We start from the raw sequence: 18,498 nt of genomic DNA on the forward strand, positions 1-18,498 counted from the left end.
AGTGCTTTGTCATTTCCTCATAGAATACATCCCAGCCAGTACAGTAGGTTAGAGTCCAATATACCAATGAACTAGAATACTGTAGAATACAGGGATCAATGCTGATGACTAGAAGTACAAAATACATAAGGTCTATAACAGAACAATCAGTGCAATAAGCAATAAGTACTAGCGTTTGTTAGTCAACATAGGAGCTGTCAACATTCATGGAATAAACAATACCCTACAATACATACTGGAGTTTCAGTTAGTCAACACAGGAGCAGGGTCAGTGGTCATTTAAATACTCCACACATAGACGGGTCTTCAGTCTGTGTTTGAAGACTGCAAGGGACTCTGTTGTCTGAACAGCAAGCAGAAGTTTGTTCCACCATCAGGGGGCCAGGACAGAGAATAGTCTCAGTGCTTGTCATCCATGAGACCTGAAGTAAGGTATTTCAAGCCGAGCCGTACTTGAGGTTTGAAGTACAAGGTTTTAAATCTGACGCAGGCAGCTACTGGAAGCCAATGAAGGGAGCGCAGCAGTGGAGTGATGTGTGAACTTCAGAAGATTGAAGACCAGTCATGCTGCTGCATTCTGGACAAGTTGTAGAGGTCTGATGGCTCTTAGAGGAAGACCAGCAAGTAGCGAGTTGCAGTAGTCGAGCTTTCAGATCACAAGAGACTGCACAAGCACCCGGGCAGCTTCCTGTGAGAGAACGGGCCGAATCCTTCATATGTTACAACAGAGAAAACTGCAAGATTGGGACAGATTTGAAACCTGAATTGAGAACGTCACACTGGTTGTCCAAATTCTGCCCAGACTATGGGCAGCTACAGATGGTGATTTCTTGAAGGAAACTGTAAGGTCGTGGTAAGGCCTGGGAGTTCCTGGGATGAACAGAAGCTCAGTTTTACTGGGGTTGAGCTTCAAGTGGTGGGCTGTCATCCATGACACGATGTCAGTCAAGCATGCTGACATACGTCTGAAGACCTGCGTGTCAGAGGGTGGAAAAGAAATAAATAATTGAGTGTCATAGACAAAGCAGTGGTAGGAGAAACCTTGAGAAGATATTACATCACCAAGAGAACGAGTATACAAAAAGAAGAGAAGAGGACCTCATACTGAGCCCTGGGGGACACCCATGGAGAGTCTACATGGATTGGATGTGGATCCTCTCCACGCTACCTGATAGGACCGTCCCTTACACCCTCACACATGCCTCATGCAGTACACACTCTCCTCACACTATACACCCCTCACACTCCTCACACTCCTCACACCCATCATACTCTACACACTCCTCTGTCTTTCTTCCTCTTGTCTGTACTACCAGATATTTCTCATTTTACTGTAACACTATTCAGAAGATGCACAGTCAGCTCTGAAACTACTCAGTATACATTTACACACAACCATGTGGATTTCAGTCACTGACATGGTTATGCTTTGTGCAGGTGTGGTAACGGCCATAAAACAGCCAGCAGGAGTTACACTTTTCTGTCAGTTTTCTCTTGTATGAAATCAGAATTTAGGTATTCTTGGAAATAGGAGACAAACTATACAAATGGAATGTCTCCTACATTTGTGTTTACATGCTTTTCAGAAATGTCCCTGGCTGGTCTACTGTCATGTGCAGATGTAGTTGTGCTTTACTGTGTGTCCACAGTCATGTGCAGATGTAGTTGTGCTTTACTGTGTGTCCACAGTCATGTGCAGATGTAGTTGTGCTTTACTGTGTGTCCACAGTCATGTACAGATTCAGTTGTGCTTTACTGTGTGTCCACAGTCATGTGCAGATGTAGTTGTGCTTTACTGTGTGTCCACAGTCATGTGCAGATGTAGTTGTGCTTTACTGTGTGTCCACAGTCATGTGCAGATGTAGTTGTGCTTTACTGTGTGTCCACAGTCATGTACAGATTCAGTTGTGCTTTACTGTGTGTCCACAGTCATGTGCAGATGTAGTTGTGCTTTACTGTGTGTCCACAGTCATGTGCAGATGTAGTTGTGCTTTACTGTGTGTCCACAGTCATGTACAGATGTAGTTGTGCTTTACTGTGTGTCCACAGTCATGTACAGATGTAGTTGTGCTTTAGAATGGAGAATGGAGGCTTAGCAGGCTTAGCAGATGTCTGCAGGTAAGGTCAAACTCACGCTGACACAGCACAGACAGCTGGTAACGGAGGAATATCAGGCAAGACTAAAGCACTGAAGCAGAAGGAATGTGGAACAGCATGGAAAGAACAGCTAACTACATAGAACAGCTGACAGCATAGAAAAAAACACCAATCAGAACACCTAAAAGCATGGAAAAAACACCAAACAGAACAGCTAACAGTATAGAAAAAACACCAACCACGTGGAAACAACATGGAAAAAACACTAATCAGAACAGCTAAAAGCATGGAAAAAACACCAACCAGAACAGCTAATAGCATGGAAAAAACATCCATCAGAACAGCTAACAACCTGAAAAAACACTGACCAGAATAGCTAACAGCATAGAAAAATGATCTGACTGTACTGCAGTAGCTTTCTAAAAGGAGTCTAAAACAGTATGTAAAGAAATACAAACTACGTAAAGCAAATTCAAATGTAAAGCAATTCAATGAATAATTCACTTTCAGTTTAAGTCCTAGATCTGTATTACTTCATCAGGTACATGACAGCATCTCTACAGACCTGCATTAGAAATCAACCTTCCAAAGGAAAAGACAAACCATAGTGGGAATATCAGAGTTCCCTTAAGAGCCATAGTGGGAATATTTGTGTTCCCTTAAGCACCATAGTGGGAGTATCGGAGTTCCTGGACAAACCATTGTGGGATGAGTGCTTCATGTTTGTTTTGCACAATGGTAAGTGACAATGCCTGCGCAGTAAGTCACAAGGACGTGGCACCTCACGCAGGGTCTGATTTATGAGTTTATGCAGTAATTATTCAGCTTTTTGAGGGAATGCCTATGGAAACTGATCGCATGCAGCAGGACCCTGACTGGAGAGCTTCCTCTAGATCACTGCCTGAACTTCCATTGGAAAGTGAAACAGCAGTCAGGGAAAAGGTGGGGGAGGTAATTGATGCCATAAAGTCTGTAGTGTTGATGAGAAAATTTAACATGTTTGCTCACTCTGTGGTTAAGCCTAACACAGCACCGCTCACTGACAACTTAATAGGTACAGCTCACCTAAATGTGCTTTTTACAGATGCCAGACTGTAGACTGTTGCTCATCTCATGCCTTACACAATTTGCCTGCCACTTTCTGCAATCCACAATCGGGTTGTTTTTTGGGTGGTGACATTTTCAGCACAGCAATAAGCACTGGCATGGTACAGGCACTGGTAGTGTAGCAGACAAAGCAGTGTTCTAAAACTCAGACTTGTCTGACATCCAAAAATATCTGGAATATGCTGGGTACAGACCACTGATGCACAGTATGGGCTAACTCATACTGTGTTTGGTAACAGACCACTGATGCACAGTATGGGCTAACTCATACTGTGTTTGGTAACAGACCACTGATGGTCGGGGCTAACTCATACTGTGTTTGGTAACAGACCACTGATGGTTGGGGCTAACTCATACTGTGTTTGGTAACAGACCACTGATGCACAGTATGGGCTAACTCATACTGTGTTTGGTAACAGACCACTGATGGTCGGGGCTAACTCATACTGTGTTTGGTAACAGACCACTGATGGTTGGGGCTAACTCATACTGTGTTTGGTAACAGACCACTGATGCACAGTATGGGCTAACTCATACTGTGTTTGGTAACAGACCACTGATGGTCGGGGCTAACTCATACTGTGTTTGGTAACAGACCACTGATGGTTGGGGCTAACTCATACTGTGTTTGGTAACAGACCACTGATGCACAGTATGGGCTAACTCATACTGTGTTTGGTAACAGACCACTGATGGTCGGGGCTAACTCATACTGTGTTTGGTAACAGACCACTGATGGTCGGGGCTAACTCATACTGTGTTTGGTAACAGACCACTGATGGTTGGGGCTAACTCATACTGTGTTTGGTAACAGACCACTGATGGTTGGGGCTAACTCATACTGTGTTTGGTAACAGACCACTGATGGTCGGGGCTAACTCATACTGTGTTTGGTAACAGACCACTGATGCACAGTATGGGCTAACTCATACTGTGTTTGGTAACAGACCACTGATGGTCGGGGCTAACTCATACTGTGTTTGGTAACAGACCACTGATGGTCGGGGCTAACTCATACTGTGTTTGGTAACAGACCACTGATGGTCGGGGCTAACTCATACTGTGTTTGGTAACAGACCACTGATGGTCGGGGCTAACTCATACTGTGTTTGGTAACAGACCACTGATGGTCGGGGCTAACTCATACTGTGTTTGGTAACAGACCACTGATGGTTGGGGCTAACTCATACTGTGTTTGGTAACAGACCACTGATGGTTGGGGCTAACTCATACTGTGTTTGGTAACAGACCACTGATGGTCGGGGCTAACTCATACTGTGTTTGGTAACAGACCACTGATGGTCGGGGCTAACTCATACTGTGTTTGGTAACAGACCACTGATGGTTGGGGCTAACTCATACTGTGTTTGGTAACAGACCACTGATGGTTGGGGCTAACTCATGCTGTGTTTGGTAACAGACCACTGATGGTTGGGGCTAACTCATGCTGTGTTTGGTGACAGACCACTGATGGTTGGGGCTAACTCATGCTGTGTTTGGTGACAGACCACTGATGGTTGGGGCTAACTCATACTGTGTTTGGTAACAGACCACTGATGGTCGGGGCTAACTCATACTGTGTTTGGTAACAGACCACTGATGGTCGGGGCTAACTCATACTGTGTTTGGTAACAGACCACTGATGGTCGGGGCTAACTCATACTGTGTTTGGTAACAGACCACTGATGGTCGGGGCTAACTCATACTGTGTTTGGTAACAGACCACTGATGGTTGGGGCTAACTCATACTGTGTTTGGTAACAGACCACTGATGGTTGGGGCTAACTCATACTGTGTTTGGTAACAGACCACTGATGGTTGGGGCTAACTCATGCTGTGTTTGGTGACAGACCACTGATGGTTGGGGCTAACTCATGCTGTGTTTGGTGACAGACCACTGATGGTCGGGGCTAACTCATATTGTGTTTGCTAACAGCTACATGTACTGTACAGCTATGTGCTGTATCTATAATTAAAGTGGTTTGAAAGTAGCTCAGGTAATTAGGTAGCTGAGTTAGGACAGGTAACACTTGTAGCACAGGTAGCTCAGGAGCAGCCCAGAATGACACAGCTCTGAATGATCACCTCTGTCACCGCTGTCCTGGATGATCACCTCCACCCCTTCTAATTACCTATCTGCATCAGATGGTAACTAGACACAGAGCATGGGCATTAAAAGTCTCCTCTCCTCTGCATGGATCAGTTCTTTCTCTGACCAGGTCCCGCGTTGTCCCAGACAGGTCCCATATTGTCCCTGAGAGGTCCTGTATGATCCTGATCAAGTCCTAAAATTGACCTGGGCAATCCCACATAGTCCTGCCTTAGTCCTGCATTGTCCTGCTTTGTTATGTGTCATTCCCCTACTTTTAATTCAGTCATTGTATAAATGCCTGCTTGTCTGAGTGTGGCTGTCCTGATGACAGAGTGGCATGAGGAAGTGTTTTCAGCAACAGTAATACTTGCACTTGGATCCAGCCACATTGTTTGTGCTTTTCTGTTTCTGATAGAAGACTGTGGCTTAATTGTATTTGGAACATTTTTTACTCTTAATAGGACAAGACAAAGGAATGTCTGCGTGGATGTAGTGCTAGAATGTCTGTGTAAGTGTGCTGCATAGAGTTACACAGTAAAAATAGACTGATATTACATCACATCTGGTAGGTTTAATGCACTTCCTCAGGGGATGAGTGTACTGCAGCTTTGCTCAGACTGCTCTAATAGTCAGGGACATAGAGATGTCTATTCTGTTAACATAAATAATAACATATATATATATATATATATATATATATATATATATATATATATATATATATATATATATATATATATATATATATATATATATATATATATATATAGTTTATATATAAATTAAATATATACATAAGAATGCTTTTCTGCATTATTTTTGCTGCTTCAGACTTTAAAGGTTGTGTTGCATACAAAACTTTGAATTTGACTTTTTAAAGTAAATAAAGTGGACGCATATAAGATGTGAAGTTTCCAGAAATATAAATTGTGAAATTAAATGATATGTTTTTGAATCACAGAGTAGACTAAGCAGTAGCTCAGCGTCACCACGGTTACAATCTCTTTTCCTCTCTCTCTGTCTTTTCCTTGCTGCTTGGTTAGCACGGTTGAAAGATGTGTCTTTTTAATTTGCCTTCAGTGGAGAAGATAATTATTGCTGTGCGTTGTTCTGATCTCCTCATCATATGGATCACTGCCTGTCTGTGGGTCAGGTGGGCTGGAAAACATCATTACCATAATATTATTAACATATGATTAGCATATCGTTATTATGTACAGGTCCTGACTTGTTTATTCAAGCTCCTGGGAGAACTCTGACGCTGAGTAGGAGTGAGAGGGCTTGAGACTTCTTCCTGACACTTTCACAGTTGCTGTTTTCAGCTGATCTTGATAGTCTTTAGGTGGCTTGCGTAACATCGGGAGCTGAGAGACAGCAGACAGACTCGTGTGGGCTTCCAGTGCTGGACCAGCGAAATCTACCTATTGCTTTTGTCTGCAGGCAGACGAGGCCTTCTGGTGACTAGGGCTGCCAGGAGGGAAAAACCTGAACACGCTGTACTTTATTACTGTACTTGGGTGACTGAGGTCCTCAGGAAACACCTTTCATCCTTCTCCAGTTCTTTCTCTCTCTCCCTCTCTCTCCCTCTCCTTCTCCCTCTCTCTCTCTCTCCCTCTCTCTCCCTCTCTCTCTCTCTCTCACTCTCTCCCTCTTTCTCTCTCTCTCTCCTTCTCCCTCTCTCTCTCTCTCCCTCTCCTTCTCCCTCTCTCTCTCTCTCCCTCTCTCCCTCTCTCTCTCTCTCTCTCTCTCTCTCTCTCTCTCTCTCTCTCTCTCTCTCTCTCTCTCTCTCTCTCTTCCCCTCCAGTAACAGTTGGCCTACTCTCTCACTTCGTTCCACAGCTGTCTAGCCGGCTGGCGGCAGGAAACGCATCACTCTCTTCTCCATTCTCAACCGATTGGCTGAATTTGACGAGACATGAATGTTCCCCATAGGCTAAGAGCAGAGCAGAGAGTTATAGCTGTTGCTAGGTTCCTGTTGCTAGGATGGGTTGCTGTGGAAGTGGGGGAGAGGGGGTTGGGGTTTGCGTGATGAATTATGGATGGATGATTTTAACACCAAGGAGGGAGAGGACTGATCTGTGATGTAGATGAGAAAGAGATGGAAAGAGAGTGAGAGAAAGAGAGAAATGGAGAGATAAGTAAAGAGAAAGAATGGGTTTGTAGGCTGACAGTTTGACAGCTGCAGAATACTGATGCTGATTCTCATGTTAAGTCAGGGGTTAGAGTTCATTATTTGTTATTTGTTTAGGAGGAACATTGGGAATTTGACACCATGACCCCTGTCTGACCTCCTGTGACCTCTGAAATTAGTCACTGATGAATGAGATGATGAGAAAAGAAGAGGAGAGGAAGAGGGGAGGAGCAGTAGATGAGAGGAGAGAGGACAGGAGAGGGGAGGAGAGAAGAGGAGAGGAAAGGAGGAGAGGGGAGGAGAGATGAGAGGAGGAGAGATGAGAGGAGGAGAGGAGAGAGGGGAGATGAGAGGAGAGATGATAGAGGAGAGGGGAGGGGAGAGGAGGAGAGGAGAGGAGAGGGGAGAGGAGAGGAGGAGAGGAGAGGAGGAGAGGAGAGGGGAGATGATAGAGGAGAGGGGAGGGGAGAGGAGGAGAGGAGAGGAGAGGGGAGAGGAGAGGAGAGGGGAGATGAGAGGAGAGAGGGGAGAGGAGAATATGAGAAGAAGGGAGGGGAGAGGAGAGGAGGAGAGGGGAGGAGAAATGAGAGGAGAGGAGAGATGAGATGAGAAGAGAGATGATAGAGGAGAGGGGAGAGGAGAGGGGAGGGGAGAGGAGAGGAGGAGAGGAGAGGGGAGAGGAGGAGAGAGGGGAGAGGAGAGGAGGAGAAGGCAACAGTACATGATGTGTTATCCCCAAAAATGATACGGGAAAAATATCTATTAGGACTTTTTTGACCTCATAGTTTGTAGTTCAGTTGCAGCAGGTCACCATTTTGACAGAATTATTATTATTCTGTCAAAGCAAACCCAGACCTGTTCCACTAATGCGCACATTAGAGATGTGCATTATGAAGCTGGGAATGTGAATTGTGCTCACGTGGCAAATATCATTGGCCTTGATGTGATATTCCCAGCTGCTGTGTGTGGGTGTGCAGGGTGGCTGGGTTTGTCTTTAGAAGACGGCCTTGTAAAGCTCTTTCAGGTGTTGAATAAAACATGTAAATTTGCCACAACACAGATCCAGTTGTAGTAGCTGATTGTTCTGCATTTTGCGTTTTGTTTTATGTTCGTTTATTCCCCCCCCCACCTCTGAGGCTCATTAAAATGTGCACTCAGAGCCGGTCCATGGTGTCCGTGAGCACAGACAACCTTTCAGTAGCTTCCAGCATTTTTAATAACACCTTATTGAATTTTTCCACAATGGATATGGGGAGGTTTGCACGTGATCCTCAAGCCTTTATATACAGAGTAAAAGGGTGAACTGAGAAGAGTTTTATGATGGTACATCAGCTCTGTGCTAACACGGCAACGATTCACGCGGGATAAGTGCCATGCTCCTCACGTGCTGAGAGGGTAGAAAAGGTATAATTACCACAAACTGATGAAGGACAATATGGGGTTGGGCATCTGAACGTATATCTCTCTCTCAAACACACACACACACACACAGTGTTGCTATGTAGTGTTATGTTGTGCTGTGTTGTGTTGTGCTGTGTTATGTTGTGTTATGTTGTGTTGTGCTGTGTTGTGTTGTGTTGTGTTATGTTGTGCTGTGCTGTGTTATGTTGTGGTGTGCTGTGCTATGTTATGTTGTGCTGTGTTGTATTGTGCTGTGCTGTGTGTTGTGCTGTGTTGTGCAGTGCTGTGTAGTGTTGTGCTGTGTTGTGTTGTGCTGTGTTGTGTTGTGTTATGTTGTGTTGTGCTGTGTTGTGTTATGTTGTGTTGTGCTGTGCTGTGCTGTGTTGTGTTATGTTGTGGTGTGCTGTGCTGTGGTATGTTGTGCTGTGTTGTGGTGTGCTGTGCTGTGGTATGTCGTGCTGTGTTGTGTTATGTTGTGTTGTGTTGTGCTGTGCTGTGTTATGTTGTGTTATGTTGTGTTGTGCTGTGTTGTGTTGTGTTGTGTTATGTTGTGTTGTGTTGTGCTGTGTTGTGCTGTGTTGTTTTGTGTTGTGCTGTGTTATGTTGTGCTGTGTTGTATTGTGCTGTGCTGTGTTGTGCAGTGCTGTGTAGTGTTGTGTTATGTTGTGCTGTGTAGTATTGTCATGTGCTGTGTTGTTTTGTGTTGTGTTGTGCTGTGTTATGTTGTGCTGTGTTGTGTTGTGTTACGCTGTGTTGTGCTGTGTTATGTTGTGCTGTGTTGTGTTGTGCTGTGTTGTGTTATGTTGTGTTGTGCTGTGTTGTGCTATGCTGTGCTGCATTACATTGTGTTGTGCTGTGTTGTGTTATGTTGTGTTATGTTGTGTTATGTTGTGTTATGTTGTGCTGTGTTGTGTTATGTTTTGTTGCGTTATGTTGTGTTGTGCTGTATTGTGCTGTGTTATGTTGTGCTGTGTTGTGTTGTGGTGTGCTGTGCTGTGCTGTGTTATGTTGTGTTATGTTGTGCTGTGCTGTGTTGTGCTGTGATTTGTTGTGCTGTGTTGTGTTATGTTGTGCTGTGCTGTGTTGTGCTGTGATTTGTTGTGCTGTGTTGTGTTATGTTGTGTTGCATTGTGTTGTGTTATGCTGTGGTATGTTGTGCTGTGTTGTGTTATGTTGTGTTGTGCTGTGTTGTATTGTGCTGTGCTGTGTTGTGTTATGTTGTGTTGTGTTGTGGTGTGCTGAGGTATGTTGTGCTGTGCTGTGTTATGTTGTGTTATGCTGTATTGTGCTGTGTTATGTTGTGCTGTGTTGTGTTGTGGTGTGCTGTGCTGTGTTATGTTGTGTTGTGTTGCGTTATGTTGTTTTGTGCTGTGCTGTGGTGTGTTGTGTTGTGTTATGTTTTGCTGTGCTGTGTTATGTTGTGCTGTGCTGTGTTGTGCTGTGATTTGTTGTGCTGTGTTGTGTTATGTTGTGTTTCATTGTGTTGTGTTATGCTGTGGTATGTTGTGTTGTGCTGTGTTGTATTGTGCTGTGCTGTGTTGTTTTGTGTTGTGTTGTGCTGTGTTGTATTGTGCTGTGCTGTGTGCTGTGCTGTGCTGTGTTGTTTTGTGTTGTGTTGTGCTGTGTTGTATTGTGCTGTGCTGTGTGCTGTGCTGTGTTGTGCAGTGCTGTGTAGTGTTGTGTTATATTGTGCTGTGTTGTGTTATGTTGTGTTGTGTTGTGCTGTGTTGTGTTGTGCTGTGTTGTGTTATGTTGTGTTACGCTGTGTTGTGCTGTGTTATGTTGTGCTGTGTTGTGCTATGCTGTGCTGCGTTATGTTGTGTTGTGCTGTGTTGTGTTATGTTGTGCTGTGCTGTGTTGTGTTATGTTGTGCTGTGTTGTGTTATGTTGTGTTGTGCTGTGTTGTATTGTGCTGTGCTGTGCTGTGTTGTTTTGTGCTGTGTTGTGTTGTGTTATGTTGTGTTGTGTTGTGGTGTGCTGAGGTATGTTGTGCTGTGCTGTGTTATGTTGTGTTATGCTGTATTGTGCTGTGTTATGTTGTGCTGTGTTGTGTTGTGGTGTGCTGTGCTGTGTTATGTTGTGTTGTGTTGCGTTATGTTGTTTTGTGCTGTGCTGTGGTGTGTTGTGTTGTGTTATGTTTTGCTGTGCTGTGTTATGTTGTGTTGTGTTGTGCTGTGTTGTGCTGTGTTGTGTTGTGTTATGCTGTGTTATGTTGTGCTGTGTTGTGTTGTGGTGTGCTGTGCTGTGTTATGTTCTGTTGCGTTATGTTGTTTTCTGCTGTGCTGTGGTGTGTTGTGTTGTGTTATGTTTTGCTGTGTTGCATTATGTTGTTTTGTGCTGTGCTGTGGTGTGTTGTGTTGTGTTATGTTTTGCTGTGCTGTGCTATGTTGTGTTATGTTGTGTTGCATTATGTTGTGTTATGTTGTGTTGCGTTATGTTGTGTTATGCTGTATTGTGCTGTGTTATGTTGTGTTATGCTGTATTGCGCTGTGTTATGTTGTGCTGTGTTGTGGTGTGCTGTGTTATGTTGTGTTGCGTTATGTTGTTTTGTGCTGTGCTGTGGTGTATTGTGTTGTGTTATGTTTTGCTGTGCTGTGCTATGTTGTGTTATGTTGTGTTGCGTTATGTTGTGTTGTGCTGTGCTGTGCTGTGCTGTGGTGTGTTGTGTTGTGCTCTGTTGTGCTCCACCACGCTGCTCCATCTGGGTGAGCTGCTAGAAAACTGCAGCATTACAGATGACTCCTAACAGTCTTACACGTTTCCCCAACTGACCCGTGACTGTCCACCTGGGGTTCCGTCTGTCTGTGTCCATGCCACTGATATCCTGTGACTCACTTGTTAGCCACCACTAATTGTGTGGTGGGGAGCCCCGCCTCCCTGGGCCAGAGCCAATCACAGTATGCAAATGGTTAAGGTCCCCCGGAGAGGGAGCAGCTCCGTTAGACGAGTGTTGATAAACTCACTTACGTTGAGTGACAGTTCGCAGTATTGGGGTCGTGGAGGTCGTTTCCTCTGGCGACTCTTGATGAAAATGATAGGAGAGGGAAAAAAGAGAGGACCAAGCAGAATGCCAGGAGTGCTGCAATGCATGATGGGACAGGATGAGAAGCATGTGAAGTCAATGTCTTTGTTTTTCATTGGTCAGTTTATGACAGGTTTATTACACACTGCACACACAAATCTCACACACACACTGCACACATGCCAGCCCTCATCATTATTGTAGAAACACTTCTTAGTATGAAGAGAGAATATAGATTTATCCCCAGATACACACACACACACACACACACACATATACACACACATATACACAAAAGATACACACCACACATCTGGTATATTACAGATACACACCACACACCTGTGTAATCACAGATACACACCACATACCTGGCACATCATAGATACACAGATACACACACACACACACATACACACACATATACACAAAAGATACACACCACACATCTGGTATACAGATACACACCACACACCTGCGTAATCACAGATACACACCACGTACCTGGCACATCATAGATACACAGATACACACACACACACACACACACACACACACACACACACACACACACACACATATATACACACACATATACACAAAAGATACACACCACACATCTGTTATATTACAGATACACACCACACATCTTCGTAATCACAGATACACACCACATACCTGGCACATCACAGATACACAGATACACACACACACACACACACACACTCCACAAAAGATACATACCACACATCTGGTATATTACAGATACACACCTGTGTAATCACAGATACACACCACATAGCTGGCACATCACAGATACACATGCAAACATACCTATTCCACAAAATCCACACCACACCTGTTACATCACAGATACAAACTACACACCTGGTAGATAACTATTGTAAAGCTATTCTATAACTACATTTACAGCATTTAGCTGACACTTTTATCCAAAGTGACTTACAATTATGACTGAGTACAACTTGAGCAATTGAGGGTTAAAGGCTAATTAAGAGTTAAAGCTAACAGTGGCAGGACTTAAAGGCAACCTTCTGATTACTAGTCCAGTACCTTAACCACTGAGCTACCACTGCCCCTATAACTAATTATTCTATAATTATTCTATAACTGTTCTGTAATTATTCTATAACTATTCTGTAATTATTCTGTAATTATTCTATAACTATTCTGTAATTATAACTCTTCTGTAATTATTCTGTAATTATTCTATAACTCTTCTGTAATTATTCTGTAATTATTCTATAACTATTCTGTAACTATTCTGTAATTATTCTGTAATTATTCTATAACTATTCTGTAATTATTCTATAATTATTCTGTAATTATTCTGTAATTATTCTGTAATTATTCTATAACTATTCTGTAATTATTCTGTAATTATTCTATAACTATTCTGTAATTATTCTGTATTTATTCTATAACTATACTGTAATTATTCTTGTAATTATTCTTTATCTAATCAATGGCACTTAACCCCTTAACCTTCATATAACCTCCTTTTCCACTAAAACTGTACTTGGAGAATACTGATCAGGGAATGGGAGCCCATTCCTCTTTCCACACATTCTCCAGATAATCCAGGGTCCTGGGCCTTTCTGGGCATGTTCCAGACACCTTGATCTGTGTGAGTGGGAGTCAGGCAGCAGGCTCTTAGCTACCCTATAGGCCAGCTGCTCTGCCTACTGAAGGGAGAGTGGATGGTTGACAGCACTCATACCATTCAGTAGCATTGGAGCTTTCATTTCTGTTCAGTATCCCCTGTAGCTATTGGACTTTTATTCAGTATCCCCTGTTGCTACTGTATATTTATGTAAAAGTCACTATGGCTAGCAAAGTGCAGTTCCAGCTGTAGCTAGTGTAGTGTAATTAACAGTAGCTGCAGTTAGAGTACCACTGCAGTTAGAGCAACACTGCACAGTTGGAGCAGCACTACCCAGCTAGAACCACACTGCACATTTAGAGCAACGCTGCATGGCTAGAGCAACACTGCACAGTTAGATCAACACTGCACATTTAGAGCAATGCTGCACAGTTAGAGCAGCACTGCACAGTTAGAGCAACGCTGCACAGTTAGGGCAACAGAGCACAGTTAGAGCAGCACTGCACAGTTAGAGCAATGCTGCACAGTTAGAGCAGCATTGCACAGTTAGAGCAACGCTGCACAGTTAGGGCAACAGAGCACAGTTAGAGCAACACTGAACAATTAGAGCAACGCTGCATGGTTAGAACAGTACTGCACAGTTAGAGCAACACTGCACAGTTAGACCAGCACTGCACAGTTAGAGCAACATTGCATGCCTAGAGCAACACTTCACAGTTAGAGCAATACTGCACAGTTAGACCAGCACTGCACAGTTAGAGCAACATTGCATGGCTAGAGCAACACTTCACAGTTAGAGCAGCACAGCACAGTTAGACCAGCACTGCACAGTTAGAGCAACATTGCATGGCTAGAGCAACACTTCACAGTTAGAGCAGCACAGCACAGTTAGAGCAATGCTGCACAGCACTCTTCAGCAGCCACAATTTTTCTAGTGGAAGAATTCTAACCCTGCAGGTCACCTGGTGTAGTCGTATTCAGATACCACAGGTCACCTGGCATCATCTGGAGTCTTTACACAAGCACCCAGACACGCACTACCAGAGTTTCTGCCTGCTAGCACCATGTTTTAAAAGTTTGTTTTTGATTTAAAGGAGATCAAAAGCTCACAGTGGTCTTTGGCTAGACATGAGACGCTCCTGTTGTAGTGTGCTGCTGTAGCTACAAGCTGTGCAGCTCTCTCTTGGGGGACCCCCACCCCCCCAGTGGGACCTGGACCACTTCCCACGTGGCCCCACTGGAAATCACCCAAGCTAAACACTCTCAGCAGCTACCACGGATCAGTCCAGGAAGAAAAAAGCTTTTGTGTTCTGGCATCGATCTCAGAACTGTGGAGTCTGCGGTGACTCAGTGCTGTGGTGGGAGTTTCAGAAGAAGAAGGAAGGAGAAAAAAACACTAAGTGCAAAGTGAAGACAAAGTCTAAAGTATTGTTCCTGTACACTCAAGGAGTTAGAATGAATAAGAATGTACACGTATGAGGTTGAAGTGCAGAATGACAGCTGTGGGTGTTTCCTTTCTCCATGTAGGGTGAACTGGGGTCCAAACACAGCGAGATGAAAGACTGACAAAGGCAGGCTGGAGAGCCACGTTCAGAGATCCCCCCACAATATCATTTTAGTGTTGAATATTTCATTGGTGATTACTGTAGTAACACAAATGCCTTACAATTCTTGGCATGAGACACTAGTGGAAAAGTTCTCTGAGTGAATTCAGAATCTTCCATTTGTAGCGATACACCAGGTTTACAGAACCAAGGCCTTTATTGTATAAACTATTGGTCATATCTGCTCATTATCAGCAGAATTATGGACTGGGCACATAGTCATTCATTCAGACCTACAGTTATTTGAGACTTTTTCTTCTGACGTTAAATATATTTTAATTTTAAGATACTTTAGATACTTTAGATATTTTAATGTAACACAATTCATTGTGATGTTGCTTACTTTATGAACTCAATAAAATTATTTTACAATTTTGGATACCGCATTCACAGAATCTCTGCAGGTTCTTTTGCATTGCTGGCCCCAGAATGTTAGTATAGTTGTCCATGAAATAGGCAGGTCCACCTTCGCTTCTGTACAGTGTGAATGAAACCAGCCATAATGGTGAGTCAACAGACGTTCTTTGGCCCTGTTTCATTCTGAGGTGCGTAGAAATACAAATGACTAAGTGACTAAGGTCCCGGACCGCTGAAAGATTTTCAAGGATGTCTGAGTGAAAACTAGCCACTTCTCCAACGCAGGACGTTTCTTTGTCTTGTTTTATCAGCGACCGGCTTAGCCCAGTTCCTGAGAGAGCGTCCAGGCCAGAGAGGTGATTATGAGCTGGACTGCTGGATTGTGACTGGGTTTGAAGTGTTATTGAGAGAGCTCTCTTGGGATACTGGGCCAGAATTGTCAGGAGGGAATTGGGCGTAATATTGGAGGGTAATTGGGTTTCTCTGCGAGCCTCTTTATGTGGCTCTGATTGAGCTGAGCTCTTGAGGTCTTTGCGTTCTTGGCTTTGCTCTGGGAAGAACTGTGAATGTGAAGGAGAGCTTAACTTTCTTCCCATGCCTCCATTCCATGAGGTTTAGGTTTTATCTTCGCATTCCAGAATTGCAGAGCGTCTACAGAAATATAGTTTATTCTTCTCTAACTGACACAGTCACCGTACACCTCTGTTCTATTGCTTTTATATTGCTAATACTATATCAACCCCCACACTGAACCGTGACATTAGCATTTAAAATGCATTAGGCCTGCTTACACTGAGCAGGTTTTGTTCCAACACAGTGGGTTAACATTGGGTTTGGGAACGCTCTCTCAGACATATGCTGGACACAACAGTGTGGGCGATTACGGCAATAAAGCAGAGTCTGCTGACATACTTACGAGAGAGGCATGCTCCTTTACGAGAACAGAAGGTGAGGTAAGAGTTGTGCTGGAACAGTAAGTGAGGTAAAAGTCATGGTCCTTCTTCTGACGCAGTGCCCTTGCAATTCATCACATTTTTTTGGCTTTTTGAAAACCTCTTCACAACTTGTAATTCTGATTGGACCCAGACATGTTCTTGGCACTTGACAAAATACTTGATAAGACCTGATAAGACTTGATGAGTAGGGCTGGCAGAGTTGTGGGTGGTGGTGTTTTGTTGCGGGTGAAGGGGGAAGACAGAGACAAACAGAGGATAGAGAAGGAGCCTGAGACAGCGCAAAGATCACGCCAAGAACGGGAGAGGCTGCACTCATTCAAAACAAGTCCTCGCTAAAGCAGCAATCCATTGTGTCCAGTGTATCAAATGATACCAGAATACCGGAATCCTCTGGAATGGGAAAATACATCTCAGGCCTCGATAATAACGTAGGTGCAAAGGAAGCAATTAACACTGATCTTTTTTTTTCCAATAAACTTGTATCTTTCAGATGATAACCAATTACACATACATAATTATAGTTCCCATATAGTTATTCATGAGATGATTAGCATGTCTGCATTACATTCAGATTAGCTGCATACTGATGAGGTTCAGGTTAAGCAGAGAATCTAGTGTTTCATATGCAAATCTAATGCAAATGAGCATGCAAAAATAGCAGGACGGCTACATCATTAATGGCCTTGCTAATAGGGAATTTGCATGCTGTTTGTTCTGATTGTACTCAAGAAAGAAAAGTCACCATATTATATTCCATTTTATTTTCCTTAAAAGCACAGCAGGTCTCTTTCCTGATCACTGAACACCACTACCGTCACGTCAGAGCAGTGAGGTGTATGTCTGCAGGGTGCCAGCTGCTCCATGTCCAGGACAGACACAGCCTGGCTGGCTCCAGTGTCAACACAAACTGCTTTTGTATTTTATACTTATTGCAGACATCACTGTGCATCTCATGCTCCCTGAGGCGGAAGCTTCTCAGAAAACTACTGTGAATTACAAGCTGTTGAATTTTACATTTTGTTGTTGTTGTTTTGATATAGGACCAGATATACGGAGGTAATTCTCCTGCAAAGTGGCAGTTTGGTTTCTTGATTGGAGCAGAATCTCATCAGTGCTACCTAGCTGGTTCAGATAAGAATGTGGTGCACTCATATTGCACAAGAAACGTTGTGCTCAACATTACAGAAAACCCAAGATATGTGAGGAAGTGGATCATAAACACAAGTCCATCTGAAGCCTTCAGTAGCTGCAATCAAATATGGTCTTTATAAATAAAAACCACTCAGAAGAAAACAGTGCTCCATTCACATTAAACTTTATTATTTTATGCTCTATATTTTCCACACAAAAATATTATAAACAACTGGCCAAACATCAATATCCTGCTTTATATTTTCAGTATGATCTTCATATTAATTGATCAAGTAACATAGAAAAATCACAACATCCTACGTATATCTATATCTAGAGGTCTAACACAAAACAATTAGAAATTAGAATATATAATCATTTTCTATCATTGCATGGTAGTGCATTCAATTATGTAAATATAATCACAGCAGACTGTGAGACATTGCACTGCTAGGAACAAATCTACCTGACACAAATACAGATGGATTTCATATATATATATATATATATATATATATATATATATATATATATATATATATATATATATATATACACACACACACACACACACACACACACACACACACACACACACACACACACAGTGGTGTGAAAAAGTGTTTGCCCCCTTCCTGATATCTTATTGTTTTGCAAGTTTGTCACACTTAAATGTTTCAGATCATCAAACAAATTAAGATAACACAAGTAAACACAAAATGCAGTTTTTAAATGAAGGTTTTTATTATTAAGGCAAAAATATCCAAACCTATATGGCCCTGCGTGAAAAAGTGATGGCCCCCCTGTTAAAACATAAATTAACTGTGGTTTTTCACATCTTTGAGTTCATCTTTGAGTTCAATGTCTCTAGCCACACCCAGGTCTGATTACTGCCACACCTGTTCTCAATCAAGAAATCACTTAAATAGGACCTGCCTGACAAAGTGAAGTAGACCAAGAGATCCGCAAAAGCTAG

This window comes from Electrophorus electricus, chromosome 19 (assembly GCF_013358815.1).
Source record: "Electrophorus electricus isolate fEleEle1 chromosome 19, fEleEle1.pri, whole genome shotgun sequence".
Lineage (NCBI taxonomy): Eukaryota > Metazoa > Chordata > Actinopteri > Gymnotiformes > Gymnotidae > Electrophorus > Electrophorus electricus.